Source organism: Cyprinodon variegatus, unplaced genomic scaffold (genome assembly GCF_000732505.1).
Source record: "Cyprinodon variegatus isolate N-32 unplaced genomic scaffold, C_variegatus-1.0 Scaffold660, whole genome shotgun sequence".
Lineage (NCBI taxonomy): Eukaryota > Metazoa > Chordata > Actinopteri > Cyprinodontiformes > Cyprinodontidae > Cyprinodon > Cyprinodon variegatus.
Genome location: NW_015151113.1, coordinates 238,514 through 245,482, shown reverse-complemented (window position 1 = coordinate 245,482; position 6,969 = coordinate 238,514).

Below are 6,969 nucleotides of genomic sequence, written 5' to 3'. Positions count from 1 at the left end.
TAAAGGGGCCACATAATAAAATGAAACTAAAAACAGGGTAACAGTTCGTTGTCTTATTTGTTACGTGAGAATCAGAACCAATCAGAATCTTCTGACTGAAAATAACAGGACTTCATTTTTAATCATTGTTAAAATCAAACTAAAAAGATAAAACTAAAAAAGAACGGGGCCAGGTCTGGTTCTGCAGGGGCATTGGCCCCATCTAGAGCTGCTAATGTTTAGACCAGTCAAAGTAACTTTAACTTTAAGGAAAATAAATGTACTGGAACCCGACTTTGTACAAAAGACACATGCCGTGGTTTTTGGAGGTTCCTTTCTTATTGTGCCATGTGTATGGAACTTTGTTTTTCAGGTTTGCACAACTGAAAAAGGTTTTGTTTTTGTAACCAAGAATCTTCCTCCTCCTTACAACGTCTTTGATTCCCTGGAAGAAGGTTTCCAGCGTGTCATCAGTCTGAGCATTAACTGGGTGCTGTGACCACACATGTCGTTCCTGAACACCTGACAGGAGTGCTGGGTTCATTCTGCCTTCTCCTTGCTTTTGCAAAGAGATAAATGAACCCTTTCTTCCTGCTGCTCTGATGAGACCATGGCAGACGGTTAATGAAGAGATGTATCATTAGAAAGACTTTAAAGGTTTAGTTTTACAAAGTGCTGCTCCCTTTAAAATAAATAGGTGGTTTAAGTGTTACCTAGTAAAGTAATTATAAGTCTTCTTCCCTGGATAAAACTCGATCGAATAAATGGCTAATATATGCATTAAGTATATGACATTAACATGGAATTTGAACCTGTTATATTTTTTTTGTATGATAAGTGATCTGCATTTTAATTGCTCTCAGCATAAATAACTGATTACTGGGCCTGCATAGATGCAGGTAGCGTTGGTAGAAATGGCTGTCTGAGGTTTTCTTTGTAGCACATATTGGGGAAAAAAAAAGCATTTTATTTAATTTCTTGCTCTTTATCTGAGTTTAAATAACCCAAAAAGTCTTCTCCTACCAAGCAGAGGAACCTCCTTGTGTTCCTAAGTCTCTGATAGCGAACACAAGCTGCTAAAAGCTCCTGTCTGATGAGAGCAAGACTTTTCAGGGAGCCAGGGTTGTGTTCTCTGCTCCCTCTGCAGCCTCCACAGGGGAGGTCGAGGTGGGGTAAATTGCTCCATACACAAATGAGGAAGGTCGCCCTGTTTGTTTATCTGGGGTTAAGTACGACTACTGGGGAACAATAAAATGGATGAAAGCTGGTTTACACCCAGTTTTCTTCCCCAGAATTGCTCCACATTTGCATGGCAGCATTGGCGACACAGAAGGTGTGATTTTTCCCACAACTAGGGTCCTCTGTGAGGCTGAGGCTCACTTTACTGACTGCAGGCTGTTGTTGGGGCTGTAACAGTTTAGTACCACCCTCCCTCTGCTGAAGCCACCTTTAAACAGCGGGCTCAGGCGGATGGTGTCAAACTGCTTGTTGTTTCTCTATTTTCCCTCACTTGTCAGCGCTCATTAGATCCTTAAGTGCTGGTGTGGATCTGATCACTGAGTTTTCTATAGGAAATCCTGAGGGAAAAATCCCCTGGTTAATCCAATGTGGAAGGATTTAAGTGGATTAATGTCAAGACTGTTTAATTTAGTGCTTTAGCTTCAGAGGCCTGTGATAGCTGACAGATTTCATTCATTCTTCTCTGGAAATTAAGTTTGGAAATAAAGCAGTACGGCCAACGTTTTCAGACAGATTTTATTTCCTTAACATCTTCATCAAATGTTGCTGTATTTGTAAAAAGACCATGAATATTTTTTTCATGAATACAATTTCAATACTAAAATGTTCTGATGATGTAAATTACAGCTGAAGCCAAATTCACTCACTCATAGAAATAGACTCAAACTGTGCAGATATTTAATAGATTCAATATTCAGCACAGACATTTATGTCTTAAATAGTCTTAATTTTATCACTCTCCACAGAAGATTACCTTCTGCCGTGTACTGAGGTCAAGATAAACAAGAAACTGGCAGAAAAAAATAATGAAGAAATTAAAGAGCAGAATGACAACATGAAAACATGCAGAGAGCAACTGAAGGAACCAGCAATAAAAAGACGGCAGGAGGCCTGAATACATTTCAAGGAGTGCGTTACAGTTGGTGAAGGAGAGGGCTAAGCTGACTGCTATGCACAGGATGAACACAGGCAAGGTAAACCGAAACCATGTGGGCCGAAGTTACAATGAACCCCAATGAGGAGAGATAAACTGCATGAAAAGGAAAAACAACTCATGCATTAATCTACAAAAACAGGACATGCAAAACTGTCCGAAAATAAAAAAAAGTTAGACCATAACCTTAAACAAATGTTTGAGTCAAATCTTTTACATCAAAGAACTCAGGCTTTCAGCACTTTTACAGCCTTTTGGTAGTTTTTTCCTGAGACGTGGAGCATAGGAACTAAATGCTGCTTCTCCATGTTTGGTTCTAGTTCTACATGTTATAGATGCAGTCCAAGTTGAACAATGGCATTGTCACGGTAGTTGGAGGTTGTTATGGACCCAAATACAGAGTAGAAGAGGCAGGGAGGATTTCTTTCTAGATTTAATGAAAAGGTTAAAGTATAGAATCAAAAGTCCAGAACCGATCGACAAGAAACTTAAGAACCAAAAACTAGGACACATTAGGGAGAAATAAACCTGAAAAGAATGATGACGATCCAGCAATGAGTAACTGAATGGGAGGTGTACATACGGGAAACAGAAACAATAGGGGGAATAATTTTTGTAATTTTATTAAGGATCCCCATTAGCTGTTGCATGGCAAACAGCTAGTCTTCCTGGGGGTCCACATTAAAAACATACAGTAAAAACAGTTACAAATATAAAAATTTCCAAAAATGTAATTTCTTAAAATTACTATAGGAAGTACAAAAGAACAAGTAAAATAAAACAGCCAATAAAACAAGAACAAATATAATTGGCTAATAGGGTGCAGGTGTGGACAGAAGTAACTAGAAGGAGATAAGGGGAAAAGAAAGACACTAGGGGGCAGCAAAGAATAACCAGGGAGAAACAACAGGATCTAAATTTAACTAGAAAGGAACTTAAATAAGGCTAAAGGGAATTTAACTAATGACTACAAAATAAGGACTGATCATCCGTGAAAAACAGGAGGATAAGAGAAGGGACTGCAGATAACTGAAGCCATGGAAAATATAGCCTAAAGATAAGAGAAAGAATAACTCTAATTAAAGCTAGACCAAGGAATACATGATACCAAATATGTTGAAGAAAAGAGATAACTAGGAAGAGCAAAACTAAGAATACAAAAAAACCTGAGAACCCATAAATGAAAACAAACAGAAACAAAAGGGCCAAAATGTTGGAAAAGATCATGAGAGATGTAATGAGGGATGCTTTGGGTACTTAAAGGTGCTGTAGGAGATCTTGGAAAAACTGTTCCAGCATGCTATATTTTTGAACATACACAACCATGCCTCTCCCTTCAGACCACCCTTCGAAACCAGACCTTCAAAACACATGAACGCGCATGCTGTAGGCAGCGGGAGCAGCAGGAGCAGTGCGTCTGAGCAGTTTAAAGAGCACGTTGTTGATCTGGGAGTTGGCAGGCAAACAGGCAGCACTGATGATACAGAGCTCTATGATCACTCCCCTGAAACAGTTCATTAACGCCTAAATTAACTTAAAATGCAGAAATTTGCCGGCTAAGCATGTTTCGCTATTATTATCCTGGTGCCTGCAGTTTGGATTACGTACATGAAAAACGCCTTCCAGCCGCCGCGGCAAACTGCGAGGAGGTGACTGGGCCATAGGCTGCTGTTGAATGGGATTCCTAGTGACAGCGCAAAGCCGGTGTACGGGGGTCTGAGCGGCTCCAACAGAAATAATATTTGAAGGCAGGATGGTAATCTGGATGAACTGACTGCACTGACGAAGTTTTCAGGTTCTGATCACAGCAAATAAAGCTGCCATTGTTAAAGGCAAAGAAAGGCTAGGGCAGCTCCGCCCAACGCGCATCAGAACCACTCCATTTCAGAAACCCAAATCTGGTCAAGCTGGCAAAGATGCTTCAGCTGCGCATCAGAACTAAACTGTTACAAGCATAAAAAATTAAGCAGCACGCTTGTTTTGCTGCTTTTGCTGCTTTAGGTGTGAACGTAGCATAACAGTGGCTAGCTTCCAGCCATGGTGTCCTGCACGTCCTGCATTGGGGGGTCGATTAGTTCATTTGTCAGGGTACGCTCACAGGAGGGAGGGATAAGCAGATGACCATGACTGATGTGTCAGGAACCAATCATGTACAATGGACCGTCTTTTGTGATTGGTTGAGGTTATTCATTGATTTCTCACTGTAGCGGGGACCATTTATTTTAGTTCCACTTTCAGAACTTCTACTTCACTGCTTGCCAAGCAGCTACCAAGCCACATGGTAAAAATACGTCTCCTACTGCACCTTTAATATCTGAAAGTCTCTTAGGACAAAGGTGTCCGTGAGATATTACAAGTAAGCCAGCAGTTAGGATATATGAATGTGGGGCTCGGACCAACTCAGGCCCAGAAATGGTTCTCCACCTCCTGTGAAACAAGGTATTTCATGTGTCTGAAAATGGAGGATGATGATGATCTATTTTTCATTGATTATGGTGATGATGATGGTCAGTATTGTCGGTTTTCAATAATCGGAATAAGAATATTAATGATATCCATCCATCCATTTCCTCCCTTATCAGGGTCGTGGTGGGGCCGGTGCTCCTGCAGTCTATGGGCAAGAGACGACGGGGCACCCTGCACAGTTTGCCAGTCTGTTGCAGGGAAACTCAGAGACACAACAATTCACAGACACTCACACCTATCAATAATTTAGAGAAGCCAATGAACCTAACAGTCATGTTTTTGGACTGTGAGAAGAATTCAGAATACCCGCAGAAAGACTGAGGGCCAGAAATTGAACCCAGAACCTTCTTGCTGAAGGGCAACAGCGCTACCCACAGCCCCACCATGCAGCCCCCATATGAAAGGTAGTAGTATTGTATTGATAAGATCTTCTGCCCTCTGATAATTGGATCTCAACGCTTCCTTCTGACCTACAATTAGTGCCTTGACCTTTGAATGTTTGTTGCATCCACCACCATGTCTTTAATGTCCCAAATAACCAAGTCAAGTCTAAAGCCCGGGTCACACTAGCTGTATCCGGATTTTTTAATTTCCGATCTGACTTTCAAGGTCAGTGTGACCTGGAACATGTGGACACAAGTATAGAGAGGCTCATACTTCATGACCAGCCTGCGCAGCCACGCTCTTAAACCAGAAGAGATAGGAGGATTGTAAATATGTAAAAAATATAATGGGAATGAAATGTTTAAGAAAAGGAAATAAAAACTGTGAGACAGTTTATATATGCTATTTACTGGGTAAGGCAGGGAGAGGTGATTCTCAGAGGGCAGTCTGAACTTTTCCAAAGTATTTTTTTTATAAATATAAAGAGGGAATAGTGATAAGCTGAACTTTCCTGTGCTGTCCCTCATATTAATTTTTGCAAGGCTCAAAGAGGATCACTATTTTACCAAACCTGTTTTCTGTTCTCCTGAACTCCTTTCATCGGTATTTTGTTTAGTAAAATGTTTAATTGATTGTTTATGCCCAGTGTGGCCAGCCTGTGTTGTGCAACTCTAAACCTGACTGGTTTCTCTTGCGATTGACAGATTTGACTTTCTATTTCCCCCAAAGTGGATGTGTTTTACTTTGCAACCCCATATCTCTTCATGTTAGACCCATGAAATTACTGATGAACTGCTGCACTTCTGATTATAACAGGCCTGGTTCCTTGCAGAAAATGGCGTGGGGTCTGTTCATACCTATTGATTGTCAATAAGCACGAAACAACATGACCTCTTACAACCCAATTTTCTGTCAGATTTGATGCAAAATCATAAGTTCCCCCCTTCTTCATCTACTCTGATGTCCCCGAACTCTCTGCTGTTCAGCTCACCTTAAAGCAGTTTGATGGGTGGATTGAATATTTTGCCCATTCCGCAGCTCCTACCAACCACAGTCACCAGCCTGCTCTGTCATCCGACAGAGTTACAAAACTATTCCTGAGTTTCCATCCATTGTTGTTATTGTATTGCTCACCAATATATTGTGTTTAGATTTTGGGGTCTTCACTGTGACTCATCCCAAGCCTACATCTGACAGACTAGAATGTATGCAACCAATTAAGCATCTGTACACCTACCCTTTGTAAGAGCTCAGAATCACAAAAAAGTGAAATGGCAAGCTTTTTAAGCTACAGTGGTCTTCATTTTATTATTTTTGAACCAGGGCAAACAAGAAATCGGATTAGAGTGAGGGGTAAGACATGCGGCAAAGGTCAAAAAGACGGGACTCAAACCTGCGGCAGCAAAGTCAAGGACCAAAGCCTCCAAGCCTCCAAAGCCTCCAATCTATTCATGGAGCCTCTAGCCAGAGCATGTGTATTTTAAAAACATTTTTATTGGAACTTGTAAAGTCAGATGCAAGCACTGTATTTTTGCCAATGAAAGGAAATATTGTTTGTGGAGCCTATGGTAGTATAGTTGTACTCCATACCAACCCAAAAGCCATATGCTGCCTACAAGGAAAACCATCCCAATACCTATGACTTACTGACGTGCACTGTTTTACATTTTAGGGAGAAGTTGATGTTGTCAAGTTGTGAGTTTCAGATTTTTCATTCAGAAAAGGTAACAGTAAACTAGTGAAAATCCAGTTAGTCACAGTAAAAGCTCAGCCCATAGCCATGTTTAAGATAGAAACATGACTAAACACTGAAAAACAGGTCAATCTCCAACATCTATAAACAAAGGTGTTGAAGACAGCAGCCCAGTTGATATTTCTCTCCAGGATGGAGTCACAGCTAAAAATGAACAGACCAGATGAAGCTACTATGAGAAAAAGCAGAGAGAGCAGAACGTTAGAGATTGAAC